Source organism: Hylobates moloch, unplaced genomic scaffold, assembly GCF_009828535.3.
Source record: "Hylobates moloch isolate HMO894 unplaced genomic scaffold, HMol_V3 SCAFFOLD_15, whole genome shotgun sequence".
In the NCBI taxonomy this organism is placed as follows: domain Eukaryota; kingdom Metazoa; phylum Chordata; class Mammalia; order Primates; family Hylobatidae; genus Hylobates; species Hylobates moloch.
Window position 1 is genome coordinate 7,199,496 of NW_026652290.1, and position 16,740 is coordinate 7,216,235.

The following is a 16,740-nucleotide window of genomic DNA, read 5'->3' on the forward strand; positions in this document are numbered from 1 at the left end:
TAACGTCCCCGAGGTCCATCCACGCAGAAGTGGGTGTCAGATTTCCTTCCTTTTCCAGGCTGAACCCTGTTCCGCATGTGGCTGGACCACGACTTGTGTGTCTGTCCATTCATGGGTTGACGGCACTTGGGTGCTTCCACCTCCTGGTGGCTGTGACCAGGGCTGCTGTGGACTCTGGCGCTCTCGTGTCTGCACCAGCCGCGGTCTTCAGTTCTCTGGGGTCTGTAGCCAGAGTGGCATCGTTGAGTCACGTGGGAATCCTGTGCTCTGCTCTTTTTTTCTTTTCTTTTTTTTTCTTTTCTTTTTTTTTTTGAGACAGAGTCTTGCTCTGTCGCCCAGGCTGGAGTGCAGTGGCATGATCTTGGCTCACTGCGACCTCCAATTCCCGGGTTCAAGCGACTCTCCTGCCTCAGCCTCCCGAGTAGCTGGGATTACAGGCATGCGCCACCACGCCTGGCTAACTTTTGTCTTTTTAGTAGAGCTGGGGTTTCACCATGTTGGCCAGGCTGGTCTCAAACTTCTGACCTCAGGTGATCCGCCCACCTTGACCTCCCAAAGTGCTGGCGTTACAGGCGTGAGCCACCGCACCCAGCCTATGCTCCACTTTTCGAGAGGCCATCAAACCCCACTTGCTTTTTCAATCCAGATTTTAACCTTTGGGGGAAAAGAAAGATTTTTGTATCTATTCCTGGGCCGGGGTAGGGGGGCTGTTGGGTGAGGAACACCCAGGAGCGGCTCAGGTGGGAGGGGTGGCCTCCAAGACCACATGGTCTGGACACAGCCTGGCAGGCAGACTGAAGCAGCCGGGGCTGCCTGGAGGGCCTCAGTTCCGCTCCTCCCCAGCTGCAGGATCTGAGCAGGAGGCCTCCTCACTCTGCGCCTCAGTTTCCTCATCTTTATCTGGGGACGGAGCAGCCTCTACCTCTCAGAGCTAGTTGCGATCATGGCGGCAGCTAAGGCCCAGCACTGGTATGCAGTGGGGGTTCAATCGAGCCAGCCCCCACTCGCCACAGGCTTGCCTGGGAAAGACAGGTGCAGATCAGCCCCCAGGTCCATCTCGCAGCAGGCTGATCCCAGCCCACCCTCACCTGCCCGGGAGCCTCCACCCTTCACCCCATGCATCTTCTCCCCTGAATCACCCCCAGGGTCTCCAGGGCAGAGGCAGGGCTGGCAAGGACGGGGCTCACAGCCCCGTAGGGAGGATGCAGTGCCCGCAAGAGAGACTGGGCAACAGGTGGACAGGCAGGGGGTGGGGGCATTCTGTGTGCCCCAGAGCCTGAGTTCGCAGGCTCTCAGCAGCCTGTGCTGGGTAGCAGTGTGGGCGTCTCTCCTGCAGGGCACCCTCTGCACTTTCCTGCAGGCCTGCAGCAGCCCTTTCCTGATGGACACCTGGCTCCAGGCCCTGGTTGGGGGCGGGGCCTCGCATATCTCCCTTGATTTGTCAGAGTCCAGGGCTGTCGGGCACAGCCACACTGAGCACCCCTGGGAGTCAAGGCAGCTTAAGGACAAGCTGTGCATGAGGACGGCGAGGCCCAGGGAGGAGAGGCTAGCCCAGGGCTACCTGGGTCCACGGAGTAGGGGCAGGGGACTTGAAAATGAGCCCCCAAGGGGCTCTGATGGGGGCAATTCCAGGAGAGGCGTGGGCGGGTGTGGGGCTGGAGAGAGGCCCGTCCTTGTTCCCTTGCCCTGCACACTGTCTCCAGGCTGGCGGACCCAGGCTGCCTGGCGAGGCTGCTTCTGGAGGCCTGAGGAAGGCTGGGCTGGGGACTCCACCTCTCCTCAAAGCCACAGCCTCCCTACTCTGGGGCTGCGCCTCGGGAAAATCCCTGTCTGGGTTACCCCAGCTGGGGACTCAGGCTCTCTTTGGACCCTACAGGAAGGGCTGGCCAGCCCCCAGGCCAGAAGGGCCTGCCGTGACCCACAGATGGCCCCAACACACTGTAAAACACGCATGATTTATTTTAGTGTGTGTTAGAAAAATAAAGCCAACACATCAAGCCTGCAATTTCACAGATACTAACACTTCGGACCAGGAAAAGAGAAGGCCATGACACAGCAGAGCGCTGTGGAGCGAGTGAGGTCTGGGATGCATAGGCCTGGACGGCTGAGGCTTGGAAACCCCTCCCCTCCCCAACCTTTCCCACCATGCAGGGGCCTAGCAGGCCCTCAGCCCACTCATCCCGCCAGAGGAGGGAGGAGGGTCCGGGCCAGGTGGGAGCTTCTCCCCGGAGGCCTGAGGCAGCTTCCCTCCTCTCCCAGGAAGGGGCTGGCCCGGGCCCAGCTAGGATGCTCCCAGCCCAGCTCCTACCCACCGGTCTTTCCCATTTGTCAGGCAGGCCGGCAGGCTGGACTGGTGACTCATGGCTGGCTGGGCTATCTGCCCTGCACCCCTGCCCCGGGCGAAGTGAGAAACCTGACCGGGCTCCAGCACAGACAGGAAACCCCACCCCAGGGCCTGCAGTGGGACAGGTGTGGCCGCCCTCCACCCCCACACAGGCCTCGGGGAGGGTGTCTGAGGCCGGCCTGGCCCTCTCTGTAGCACTGAAACACCAGCTGCCTCTCCCCGGCCCAGAACTGGGGATCCAGTGTCCTCCGCGCTGACCCCAGGCTCTGCTCTCCCTGGGAAGCACCCTCTTTGACAGTGGGGCCAAGGACTGGGGTTCCCACTCTCCTCTGCCCAGTGGGCTTTGTGGCCTCAGGCAGGTGGCATCAGCTCTCTGGGCCTAAGCTTCTCATCTCTGCAGCGTTCATCAGCTCAATAAGCATTTGTGGGTTTCTGAGACCTGGAGGCTCCACTCCCCCACCTAAGCACACAACAGCCCAGGCACCACCCACATCTCCCTCTTACCTGGAGCAGAGGGGTGGGTGTTCGGAGCCTTGGGGCCCAGGGTCAGTCACACTGGAGGGGGCCAGGAATGCTGCCAGGAGTGTGGCAGTCCCTTCCTAGGGGGCCCCTCCTGGAGCAGCTGCCTTGAGAGCCCAGCCTGCAGCAGAACCTGGTGGGGTGGCCGGGCCACCGCTATCTGGCTTCACTGATTTCTTCCACCATTCCTCCCAGGCTACCCAGGAGGATGGGAGGGGCAGGGTACTGGCAGCAGCAAAAGAGAACCCACCCTGGAGGGCCCAGCAAGGGAACTCCAGCCTCCAGAGCCAGCAGAGGCCTCACAGAGGAGGCGCTGTTGGAGGGCCAGGAGCGAACTCCCAGCAGAGCAAAATGCAGAGGTGACCAGCCCGGGGCACGCCAGCCACTGAAAAAGCCAACACTGGGGGCTGCCGTGGGGATCCAGGGTTGGGGGACTCTCAGCCGGCCCCCCAGGCTCGTCCCCATGCGTATTCTTTGAGCTGATGGGGACGCAGTGTTCACAGTCCTGACAGGAGGCAGGCATGACCCCGGTCGGGGAGTGGGCTTGGCCCTCTCCACACCCCCAGGGCAGAAAGCCCTGTTCAGAGGTACCAGGCAGCAGGCACAGGCCCGCATCTGAATTCGTAACAAGCATCCGGGACTCCGCATGACGCAGGTCTGAGAATCAATCCCGGGTTCCAGCCCAGCCATCATTTTCAGAGAATACGGGCCCTGTCCCGAGCCGCCAGCCATTGCCAATGGGTGCCCGGAGGAAGGGAGGAAGGGGTGCCCCCAGCTTGTGGAACCAATAAGGGCTTGGTGCTGCTGGTGGGGCGTGCCCAGGGGCAGACGCTAAGGAAGGAGAGGAGGGGGCAGGGGCTCCGGCCAGGGAAGGCGTGTCCTCTGCACCAGGCAGAACGGGGGTGGGGGGTGGGGAGGGGGTGGAGCTGGGCTGCCCTCAGCCTGGATCTGGCCATGGCTGGGAATAGGACCCAGCCCTCACCTGCTTGGCCTGCCCTTGCCCGGGGAAGGGGCTCAGGAAGGTTTTTGAGCTGCCCCACACCCCTGCCTGGAGTTCCTGACCCTCGGGGGAAGCTGAGGCTACAGAGAGCACCAAGTGCAAAGGGCCTGGTGGCTGGACCCAGAGCCCCTGTCCCCAGGTCCCTCTCCTCCCCACCACCCAGTCCCAGCTCTCCCACCCTCCCATGCGGCCACATCATCTTCTGCTCCTGCTGAGTTCCCCTTCATGCATTTGAAAAGCAAATTACAGGAGGGAGGAGGCAAACCCGGGGTGAACGGGGGCCTCCTGGGCCTCCTTGAACCCCCGGGAGAGCCTGGGAGGGCTTCTATGGGCCGACTGGGATCTCGGGGCAGAATAGGGGTCCCTAGCCCACAGCCGAGGGAGACTGTAATCAGCAGAGATCGCCCAGCATGCCTTATCCTCAGCGGCACAGGGCCACCTGTGGGGCAGGGGGAGGGGGCCTGGCCGGCTCGGTCGGCCGCCCCCGGCAAAGCCAGGGGATGCCAGGAGCAGAGCTGTGTGGTGCAGAGCAGCCGTGTCCCGGGGGGAGGGGGGTCTGGCACTTCTCCTCCCAGCTGCAGGCCCTGGACAGCCGCAACCTCTAGGAGCCTGACTGCCCCTCTCCTGAGGTCTGGGTTTTGCCAGCACAGAGCAGGGACGTCAGCAATATGCCCAGCCTGGCGCAGGCCCCCTATCTGCAGGGCGTCCTCTGGCTCTGGTCTGTAAGTTCTGTGACGATGTGGCTGGCACCAGGGTCTGAGGGTTTTGATGCCGGGGAACATCCTTGTGCCTCTGCAGTAGATGTGAAAGTCTGTGGAGCCCCGGGGACTTGAAGCAGGTGGCCTGGGTGGGGGCTGCCTTCTGGGCCAGGACCAGATTCTACTCCTTGGCTGGACAGCCCTCGGCACAGCGTTTAAATACCCAACACTTCAACTCTGCTCTGTGAAACGGGAATAATTCTAACAGTGCCGGATCACGGCATGGTTGGGAGGCTTGGGTGAGGTCATGTGTTCCATGGTCCTGTCCACACAAAGGTCATGTAGCCTTGGGGGGCACTGGAGCAGCAGGTGTGGTTTTGGGGACCTGCCATGGGCCACAGCCCTGGACCAAGCCAGGCCATCGGGGCTCTTTTCCTGGAAGTTGAACGCTGAGCTGAGGGACACTGGGCTTGTGCTGGGGCCACTCCCGAGACACTGCTACTGGGGCCTGAACAGCACCTTCCCCCTGCCCTCCCTGCTGCAAGGCCCAACCAAATACCTGCTCCTGGCTTCAGTTAGTCAGAGTCCACTTCTGGCCCCTGCAGTCAAATTTATTGATTGATTGATTGATTTGAGACAGAGTCTTGCTCTGTTGCCCAGGCTGCAGGGCAGTGGTGAGAACAAGGCTCACAGCAGCTTCTACCTCCTGGACTCAAGCGATCCTCGGCCTCCCAAGTAGCTGGGTCTACAGGCACACACCACCACACCTGGCCAATTTTTGTGTTTTTTGCAGAGATGGGGTCTCACTATGTTGCCCAGCCTGGGCTCAAGCAATCCTCCTGCCTTGGCTTCCCAAAGTGCTAGAATTACAGGCGTGAACCACCATGCCAGCCAAAAGTGTCTTTGCACATCTGCACAAATAAAACGTATTTCTGTATGTACACTGATTTTGTACCCAGAAGCCCTTTTAAAAAATATTGTGCCACATTGGCTTCCTCTCTTACTTCTTGCTCCCCCTTTATGTAAAACTGCTGAATCTTTTGAGTGCCAGTTGCAGATACCTTGACACTTCACCCTAAATACTTTAGCATCAAATGTCTAAGAACACCCGCCTGCCTCCAGCAGCACACCTGGGGAAACACAGTGCCACACAGAACAACGCACAGCCCCGCGGCCCCGCCTGCTGTGTGTAAACTTCCCGGTCAGCTCCATGGCCCGCCAGAGCAGTCCCACCCCAAGCCTCGTTCAGGATCCTATCCAGGGTCTCCCATTAGCCTCCTCTCATCTATAACACGCACCGCACTCTTTTGCCTTTTTTAAAACATTGCCCTTTTCTGAGCATCCGGAGTGGCAATTCTGAGAATGCTTCCGGATCCGACTCCCCTGTGCTCAGTGCAGGTCAAGCGTCCCAGGCAGGAGCACCACTCAGGGGCTGCTGAGCCACCCGAGGGAAGGCAAGCCTGGGCGAGGCAGTCCCGCAGCCGTTGTCCTGCCACTCGGGGGCCTCTGATGGCCTCTCCCCTGGTGCCATCTCCCACCCCAGAGCTGGACAGCAGGCCTGGGGAGTGGCCTCTCATATCTGTCCCTTTGGTGGTCTTGGGGCTCCTACAGGGGCACCTGCCTCTTGTTTCTCCCCTAAGCAGGCAGGGGATGGCTGGCGGAGAGCAGAGGGGACCCCTGATGGCTGGAAGCGAGGGGGGCAGTGCAGAGAGAGCGCAGCCCGAGATAGGGAACTCTCCCTGGGCATCTGGCCGCTGCCTGACCCTCAAAACAAGGGGAGTATCCAAGAGTCAGGCAGGAGGGCCAGGTGCAGAGGCAGGTCGGGGAGGCATCTGGACGGGAACCGGCCCACCTTCTCCTGAGAAAAGGCTCACGAGATGGCAAGCGTCCCAGCCGAGGCCCCTTGGGGCACGGGGTGGCCCTGTGGTCCAGTTGGGTACAGGAAGTAGGTGGGACCGGCCCTCAATCCCCCCGGCAGCCAGGGGTGCTGGGAGACAGAGGGGGAGGCATCACCGCATCCCAGGGTGGACTCCCATCGGGGGGGTGGAGGAGAAGGATCTCCTTCCTCTGGCAGGGCCCTCTCATCTCTGCCTCTCTCATCTCTGTCTCTCTCATCTCTGTCTCTCTCATCTCTGTCTCTCTCATCTCTGTCTCTCTCATCTCTGTCTTGGAGCCGCTGCGTGGGTGCGGGATCGCCACTTCGCAGCGGGCTCTGGCCATCAGGCGGTCCGTGGTTTGGAGCTGTCAGGGCCCCAGCACGTGGCAACAGCAGGGGGCTGTCACCTTCTCAGGCAGAGGGTGAGGAGAGAAGGTGCTGCTGGAACTGACGAGAGGGGCCTTGAGCATGGGGGCCCGAGGTGGATGAGGCGTGCACGCCCTCCTCCCTCCCCTCTGCCCTCAGGCTTCCCTCGGGCCCCAGTGCCCAGAAGCCACCGTTAGGCACAGGCACAGGGTCAGCCTCCAGGGTCTGAGCAGGGTGGGGACCCGGGCCATGGCCCCTGCCTCTCCAGCCCAGCAGCCACTCCAGCCTGGCCTCTTCCCTCAGATCCATAAACAAGTGTAGGAATGAATTCCATTTCGGTGAAAGCATCAATGAAGAGCAGATTCCCAAGCCCCAGGATTGGGTCCACCGCCAACTCTGCAGAGCTGAGGGCCCCCAGTGGGACGGCTCTGGCACCTGTTAGGATCCGCCCAGGGGGAAGGGGAGGAGCCGTGGGCCTCCTGATGTCCACCCGGGCTCCCAGGTCACCCTTCAAGGCCAGCACCGCCGTTCTGATCCCCTCAGTGCTGTGGCCTGGGAATAGCCAACCCCAGCCTGGGACGGAGCAGGTAAGGCCCGGTAGGAGGGGACCGCTGAGCTTCCCCAGGAGTTCGGGAACTGCTCACGGCTTGTCTCAGTTCTCCAGCTGGCTGTGGACCTAAGATGGACGAGAACAAGGAGGGAGCCAGCCAGGGGTCAGGGAGGCTGGGGACAGGGTGGAGCAGGGGCCCAGTGTGACACGAGAGACCTGGAGCTGGAGAAGCAGTGCCAGCGGCAGGGTCAGCAGGACTTGCTGAACCCCAAGGGTGGGGTGCCGACAGGGAGGCCACCCCGCTCGGGAGACAACAGCCCCCCTCTGCCATCCACGCCCTCACTCCACATCCCACGGGACCCCTGCTGGGATAGCTGTCTCTGCAAAATGCCCTTAAGTCCACAGAAACCGCCAAAGCTTTCCTGAGACCAGGGACATTAACCCAGGACATTATCTGCAGCAATGGGGACCACATCTGGTATACCGAGGTCTCCAGTGCTCGAGGGGGGAGGCGCGTGAGAGCAGAGGGGACGGGAGCCTTGAGTTCCTGAGCTAATGCTACAAAGTCACCATTGGACTAGCACATCAGGTGGATCTAACCAGGCCCCAGCGAGGCTCTGCAGAATGTGGAAGGGGTCAGAACTCACTCTTCCCAGCAATGTCCTAGAGGCAGTGGCTCCACTGCCCTGGCCTGATGCGGGCTCCAGAGCTGTGGGATGCAGTGTGAGCTCTTGGCCCTGAGAAGCTGCTCTCCACAGTCTGCCTCGTCTGGGAAGCCAGATCAGCTACCTGGCTGAGGGCCATGGGCACTATCCTGGGCAGGAAGAGGGATCTGCCATGTGCCCTGCCAGGATGATGATTTTCATTAATCTGTGTCTTAGATAAGGGTAGGCTTCTTAGTCAGACAAACCTAGTTCCAATCTTGCTGTGTGGCCTTGGGTAAATTACTGACCCTCTCTGTGCCTCATCTTTGATGTGATTTCCATGGCAGGGCAGTCATGGGGACCCCAAGTGCTAATGCTATAAATGGACCAAGTACAGGTGCTGGCCTGTGCCAACTTTCTTTTCCTTCTCCTCTCCCTTCCTACCCTATGTCCCTGTGGCCAAGGGACGAGGTGGTTGACAATCTCCATGAGGTGCCTGGGGCTGGCGCTGTTGGCCAGCATAAGCCCATCAGGCTCTGGGAAGGGTCAGCCCTGCTCAGAGTGGGCAGCCGAGTAGGCATGGCTGAGGGCCCGAGGTGGTCACAGGTAAGCTGCCGGCAGCAAAGGGCAGCCTCTCACCTGGCCTTTGGGGAAAGGAGAAGCCCTGCCCAGCCGTGGCAGTAAGCTGGGAGCGCATCTGTGGCCCTGCCCTGCTCTTTCCCCTAATGTGAGCTTCGCCTCTGCCCTCCCTGAGCATGCCCAGCTCCTCCGGACTCACACAGTCACATTTCTTTTTTTTTTTTTTGAGACAGAGTCTCGCTGTCGCCCAGGCTGGAGTGCAGTGGCGCGATCTCGGCTCACGGCAGGCTCCGCCCCCCAGGGTTCATGCCATTCTCCTGCCTCAGCCTCCCGAGTAGCTGGGACTACAGGTGCCCGCCACCTCGCCCGGCTAATTTTTTATATTTTTAGTAGAGACGGGGTTTCACTGTGTTGGCCAGGATGGTCTCGATCTCCTGACCTTGTGATCTGCCTGCCTCGGCCTCCCAAAGTGCTGGGATTACAGGCGTGAGCCACCGTGCCCGGCCTGGCACATTTCACCAGTACAGGAATGCTGGGGGGCCGGGGCCGGGCCAGGCTGCACCCAGGGCCACCCACGTGCCCCCACCCATGAGAAGCAGCAGGAAGTCCCCTCCCCCTCCTCCACCCTCTGTCCCCCTTCAGGGTTTGGCTCTGATCTCTGGCTCTCCAGGGGAAATTTCCTTGTGGAGTTAGTGGAGTCAACTTTGCTGACGACAGTGGGGCCTAGAATGGGCTAAGGATGTTATCTCTGCACCTAGGAAACCCCCACCATTCACTAGTTATTTATCCATCCACCCAGCCACCCACCTATCCACTCCCCAACCCACCCACCTATCCACCCATCCACCCACCCACCCATCCATCTATCCACCTCCACCCACCCATCTATCCACCCACCCATCTATCTATCCACCCACCTACCCTTCTATCCACCCCCCACCCATCCATCCATTCACCCTTCCACCCACCAGTTCACCCATCCAACCATCCACCCACCCACCTACCCATCTATCCACCCCATCCACCCACCCATCCACCCCACCCATCCACCCATTCATCCACCCACCCATCTATCCACCCACCCATCCATCCATCTACCCGTCCACCCATCCACCCACACATCCATCCACTTACCCATCCACCCAACCATCCACCCATCCACCCATCCAACCATCCACCCATCCACTCATCCACCCATCCAACCATCCACTCATCCACCCATCCACCCATCCAACCATCCACCCATCCACCCATCCACCCATCCACCCATCCACCCACCCATCCACCCATCCACCCATCCACCCATCCATCCATCCACCCATCCAACCATCCAACCATCCACCCATCCACCCATCCACACATCCAACCATCCACCCATCCACCCATCCAACCATCCACCCATCCACTCATCCACCCATCCAACCATCCACTCCTCCACCCACCCACCCATCCAACCATCCACCCATCCACCCATCCAACCATCCAACCATCCAGCCATCCACCTATCCACCCATCCACCCCATCCATCCTATCCATCCACCCATCTGTCCTTCCATTCAATAAACGCTTCATGAGAGAAGAGACCCACCCTCCAGAGCTGACCCTGCAGCCCAGCCCAGGTCTCCCAGCATGGTCTTTGGACTGCCTGGGTCAGACCACGTGGGGTCCTGGTGGTCACATCGACACCTCCGAGGCTCTACTCTCCAGGGATGGGCCCCGGCATCTGCATTTTCACTGAGGTCCTCTGAGGACCACATACTGATGCTTTTTTCCACAGGCTCTGAAGGCCCCGCCAAGGAGCTGACAAAGCAATGGACGGTGGCGAGGTTCTGCCAGGGGCCCAGCCATGGCTCTAGGGGTGCAGAGACCTGAGCAGAGGCCTCTAAGCTCCACCCATTTCCCACCAGCCTGACACAAGGTCCGACAAGGCCAGAGTTCTGGAATGTAGGGGATTTGGGGCTACACTTCCTTATAGGACAGGGGAGTCCTGGGGACAAGGTCCCCAACACTGTGCATCGTTTGGTGGGCTGGCACTTGTCTCCAAAAGGAGGGCTCCAAAGTCGGGGCAGGTTGCCTGGGTCCCAGCTGGGCCCTGCTCTGGCCTCCTGGCTCTCCTTTCAGACCCCTTCCCCAAGGGCGCATCCCCCACCCGGCCTGAGCTTCAGTCAGGGCTCACACCCTTCCCTGTCTCATTCATGTGGGCCTTTCCAGGGTCAGTGAGAGACCCTGGGGACCCCATCCGGCCCAGGCCACACAGCAAGAGGGGAACTGCTTGCCTGGGCCCGGGTGTGGGTATGGGAATGGCTGGAATCCTTCCAAGGTGCCCTTGCCTTCACCCTGTGCCCCCGTGTTCCTGCACCTGGGCACTGGGGCTGCAGAGCTGCTAAATTGCAAGGGGGACCCCTCACCCTTAGATCTTGTTCGTGCTAATGACTTTTCAGGGGTCCTCTGATGCACCCAGGCCCCCTCCTCCCAGCTGGCCTGATTAGCAATGAGCGCAACTCCGGGAAAATTATTAATTTCTATCCCTCAAGTTTACTTCTGGGAAAGTTTGCCAATTAACTTGGCAAGCGGAGGCTCCCAGAATAAAAGGCAAAGGGAGGGAGAGGCACTGGGATGGTCCTTGGTGGGAGGGGCAGCAAGTGCAGACTCCATCCTCAGGAGCGGGGGTGGGGTGGCCTCGGACAGAGCAGGGGCCACTGGCTGGGAGTGGCCTGAAGTGGAACAAGGAGGTACCCTGCAGCCTCCCCGCCCACCATACCAAGGGTGGCCCCACACAGGGCTGCACCGCATCTGGTGAGGTCTGGGGGTGGGATGCAGGGGCGCCTGGGGGCCCTGGCTCTGACAGTGTCCACATCTGGACGCTGAACACACAGACTATTGATGGGTCTGAAATAAAAGGGGCTGAGGGCAGCAAGCAGATCCTGGGACCACCACAGCTGGGCATGTTCCCATCCAACAGTCCCCAGCTCTGGTCCTTCTCACTTTCTTCTGTTTTTTTGTTTGTTTGTTTTTATTTTTGTGACAAGTTCTTGCTCTGTCTCCCAGGCTGGAGTGCAGTGGCGTGATCACGGCTCACTGCAGCCTCTACTTCCTGGACTCAAGCAATCCTCCTGCCTCAGCCTCCTGGGTAGCTGAGACCACAGGCATGTGCCACCAAGCCCAGCTAATTTTGTTTTATTTTTTGTAGAGATGGGGGGGGTCTCCCTATGTTGCCCAGGCTGGTTTCAAACTCTGGAACTCAAGTGATCCTTGATCCTTGGCCTCCCAAAGTGCTGGGATTACAGGCATGAGCCACTAGGCCCAGCACCTTCTTTTGTGCAAAGCCAGGCGCCCCCCCGACCCCTGATGCTGGGCTCCACACTCCCCCAGAAGGCCTTCCCCCTCTCTTCCCCCTCTCTGACCATGCATCTGAAGTGGTTTGCTTTGGCTCAGTCACTGGGGGTGAAATGTTGCTGTCACAATCTCGGCTCCTGCCTTGCCCTGAGGTCTGTGTGTGGGTTGGGGAGGGGGCAGCAGGATGGTGCCCCTTCCCAGCCAAGCAGCCTCCGCACAGTGGGTGTGCAGCCTCAGGGAGGCAGATGCCAGGTGCAGAAGGAAGCCAAGGAGACCCACCTGGAGAGGCTTCTGGGCCCTCAGGCCTTGGCACTGACTACGGGGCCCTGGCTGGGCAGATAGCGCCAGGAGGGACACTGGACCCTCCCAAGGCTAGAAGAAATAACCAATTCCCACACAACGAGGCTGCTTCCTCTGTGGCCAGATCGAAGGCAGGGCTCCTGATGAGGGGGCCAGAGGCACTAGGCCAGCTGCTTTTGGACCCAAGGGACCTGCCCAGATGCCTGTGGGGGTGTGGGGAGTGAGGGGAGCCACCGTACCCAAGGTCGCAGCATCCCCGGGAAATGGTCCTGCCCAGCAGGCTTCCGGATGTCTGGTTCAGGAATGTTTCCCCAGGCCCACTCTGTAGTGGTCAGGGACAGAAGGGCAAGGCCATGGCTTTTTAAAAGGCAGCCAGAACATTTGTCTCCTGCCAGAGTAAGGCCATGGCTGTGCCCTCCACGTCCCCGGCACTTCCTGCTACCCCAGGCTCATCTCATCTCCGGTGCCTCCTAACGGAGGCGCTGTGGCCCAGCCCCTCCAGCAATGTCCCAACAGCCCCCATCAAGCCCCAGAAGTACTCAGAAACATAAATTAAAACAAATTGCATTTAAAAATTACAAATAGGGGCCACTTTATCGTTTTTTATTGCATAACAACCATTAATAAAGTGTAGTCCCTGCACCTTAATTGCCTGGAGACTAAAGTTCAATTCCTGTCCTCCATGCAGGCTGGGGATGCCATTGTCACAGCCACCTACGTGGGGTAATACAAGTGTAAATATATTTATGGGCAGGAAGAGGGGCTTAGGAGAGGGCCCTGCCGCCCACAGGGCAGGGCGGGTCCTGGAGCTCTCCGCTGGGAGGAGCCACTGCCCTCCTCCCAGGATGATGATGGGTTAGGGGATCCTGGGACCAACTGGACATGAAGAGGCCACTCCCACTGGGGTAGAATGAGGTGGGGGCTGAGATCCTCCTGCCTCCCCTTCCTGACCAAGGAGGGACCATGCAGGAGAAGGAGACGCAGGCGCAGGATTGGCTGTATGGCGCGCGCGCGCACACGCACACACACACACACACACACACACACACACACACACACACACACACACACACCCTGGACCCCCGTGACAGGGAAGCAGAACAGGAAGCCAAGACCAGCCACACACTGTGGGACCAGCTGGCCGGGCTGCCCAGAGCCCTTCCTGGGTTCAGCCTCTTTCCTGGGCTTCTCGTCCCACTGGAGGAAGGGCCAGGAAGGCAGAGGTCCTTCCTCTTTCCACACTAAGCACTCACAGTCTGCAGGGATGTGTGAGCCAGAAGCTGGGGTCACCCCCATGCTAAGCAGCCAGGGCTCCCCAATTGCCCTTGCCAGACAGGTGGGCCCAGCAACTGCTTCCTACCTGAACCCACTGCACAGCCTGCCAGGTGGGGGCAGGCTGGAACGTGGACAGCAGCACTCGGGGGGATGGGCTGTGTGCAGAGCCCAGCAGCCACTTGGCCGCCAGGGAGCGGCCCAGGAATCGGGCACCACTTGTGCTGGAGCCCCTTCCCTTCCCCCTCCTCAGTCCCCTCTTCTACCCAAGGGCCCAGGCCGGTTAATCTTTAACTGCTTCTGGGCTAGCACTGACCCCAAAAGCAAACACAGCAGGATTCCTGGGGAGGAGACACGTCTTCCAAGTACGGCTGGGCAGTGGTGTCTTTTTTTTTTTTTTTTTCCGGATGGAGTCTTGCTTTGTCGCCCAGGCTTGAATGCAGTAGTGTGATCTTGGTTCACTGCAACCTCCGCCTCCCAGGTTCAAGTCATTCTCTTGCCTCAGCCTCCCCAGCAGCTGGGACTACAGGCGCCCGCCACCACGCCCGGCTAATTTTTTGTATTTTTAGTGGAGACGGGGTTTCACCGTGTTAGCCAGGATGGTCTCAATCTCCTGACCTCGTGATCCGCCCGCCTCGGCCTCCCAAAGTGCTGGGATTACAGACATAAGCCACCGCGCCTGGCCCTAATTTTTGTATTTTTAGTAGCGATGAGGTTTCACCATATTGTCCAGGCTGATCTCAAACTCCTGGCCTAGTGATCTGCCCACCTCCCAAAGTGCTGGGATTACAGGCGTGAGCCACAGCACCCAGCCTGCAGTAGTGTCTTAAAGGAGGCACTGGGTGAGGGTCACCAGGGAGGGCTCCGGGTGGGTGGGGTGTCCAGGCCTCTGCCTCGTGCCCCCCAAGCCTCATTCATGCTGGAGACTATCAGCTTCTCCCCAGTTCAGAGCTGCAACGTTTCCCAGGTGCGACCAGGGGCCAGGGGCAGGGACGGCAAGCAGAAGGGGCCCGCAGGATCCCAAGGCCACGTACTTAGGAGCCTGATGTAAGGCTCTGAAGGTCAGGGAGGGGGCAATACGGCCAGAGCAGGGGAGGAGGTCCCCACTGCAGCTCAGAAGTGTCCCTGGAGAAAGCAGGGGAGGGGGCGCTTCCTCCAGAAATCCGCCAGGCCATTGTTACACTTTCTGAGGCCAGGATATTTTTCCAGGAGATTGTGACAACCAAAAATAATAATAATAACGCCCCTCCTCCAGCAGCAGGGATTCTGGAAAAAACAGCTGCTGCCGTTATCAGGGCCGAGGAAAAAACAAGGTCAGGCGCTGCGAAGATTTAATTTCAAGCGCGTCCCCGCAGCCCGCCGGCCACGCACCGCACGCACGCGTCCTCCCCGCGCGGGGTGGCGGCCAGCGGGAGCCACGTGGAGCAGCCGCGGTCCCTCCGGCCACGCCTGGCTCCCGATGTCGCGAAGGGGTCTTGGGGCAGGCCCCGCTCCCCGAGGCTGTCGCTGCGGCTCCTGCCAGCCGGGAGACGACCAGCGGAAGGGGTGGGCCGCGCTGGGCCTTCCCTCCGTCCGTCCTTCCCCACCTCTGCGGGGGCTAAATCCGTCTTCAACAAACCTCGCGAAAAAGCCGAGGGGGTGACGCGCCGTTGCTGGAGAATAGGTCAGAAGTGACAGCAGAATGGGCCGCTGAGACCCCCGTCCCTGCCCCGGTCCTCCGTCGGCCTGGCGGGCGGCGACGTGGGGAGGGTCCGCTCAGAAACAGGGGTCGCCTGGGCCGGGGAACTTCCTCGCGCCGACGCCCACTCCCCACGGGCCGCACTCGCCGAGGGGCCGAAAGGGGCTCCGGTGGAGGACGCGGTGGGCGCTGGGTCCCGCTCTAGCTGTCGCCGCCGGCGGTGCCCTGGTCTCCGAGAGCGCAGTTGTTTGGCACAAAGTAGCGCCGAAGACCCTGCCGGGTGTCCCGCCGCAGCGCTGCGCCCGCGCAGGGCCGGCTCGTGAACGCGTGCGGGGTCTTTCGAGGGCGCTTCCTCTACCCTGCGCGCCCGGGGGAGCTGTCTGGTCGCCGCTGGCAGGCAAAGGCTTCGGGCCCCATGGGTGCCCCCGAGACCCCGGATCGTGCGCTGGAAATGTCGACGTTTCAAACGAGCCAGCGGCGCGGGCCGGAGCCTTGGCCGGGAACCGGCGCCGCGTGCGCACTGGCCAGCGAGGCCTCTGGCCCGCTGGGGAAGGAGCCCAGAGCGCCTATCTCCCCGGTAGAAACCAACACACACAAATAATTATCCGTATTTCCCAAACTGAGGGATTGGGAGTAAGGAGCAAGGATAGGGGAGGGGACAGGGTCCAACCCACTGGTTTTTTACTTTAAAAATTATATATTTTATGTCACGATCGCTTTTCGTTAAGACCACAAACATCCAATTTGGCTTGGCGTAATAAAATCAGCCGGAGCTCCCTTAAACGGAGCCATTCCGGTGAATTAAGTTGTGAAATCTAATCTATTATATCCATAAAGGAGAATGCTTTCATTGTAAATTCAGGTTATAAAGAAACTATACCTGGGCCGCCGGCCTCCCTTTCGGATTTACTACTTGAAGTCTTATCAAATTACTTCAAAATGCTGGGCTACCCCCTCCATATCTCATGGCAACAAAAATTAAACGTGGCAACATTTCTTTTAATAGTAGGAAAGGTCAAAAACAGCCGCCGCAACAAGGGGATATAATAAAAGACATCCTTCCCCACCCCGGGACGTCTTCTCCGCGTTTGGAAGGGCCCTTACTATTTTCCCAATTAATTCGAGTTTTTAAAATATCTAAACGCGCCACGACTTCCTTCAGGATCGCCCCTGCTCCACGAGGCGTCTGAGGCACAGCTCCCGGGTGGATCGCACGTGGGCCCGCAGAACCCGGACGACCGGACGTCAGCAGGAGGCGCGGGGATCTCATGGCTCCGCCGCGAACCTGCGCCCCACCGCGGCCCGCACACCTGGGCCGAGCCAGGGCCGCCTCGGGAGCCCCTCGCTGGCTCCTGGGCGCCCCACTTGGCTCAGCAATGTCCGGGCCAGACAAAGGAGTCGCCAGGAGGGGTTAATCCGCCCTTCACCCTTCTCCGTCCGTCCCGCCGCCCCCTTCTCAGGCGGCGCGGAGGAGGGGAGATGCGGCTCCTAATAATATGTGTTTGGTTTAACCCACGGGGTGTGGGTATTTGCTGCGCTTTCTTGGGTAAGGGTTGGGCCCCTTCCCTTCCGCCTTCC

The 16,740-nt window shown here is 60.2% G+C and overlaps 1 pseudogene; it reads right to left on the bottom strand.

Annotated features, from left to right (window-relative positions):
- LOC116483866 (putative uncharacterized protein encoded by LINC00482) overlaps positions 1 to 15,579 on the bottom strand; it is a 36,749-nt pseudogene extending 21,170 nt beyond the window's left edge.
- Positions 15,580 to 16,740: the final 1,161 nt, after the last annotated feature.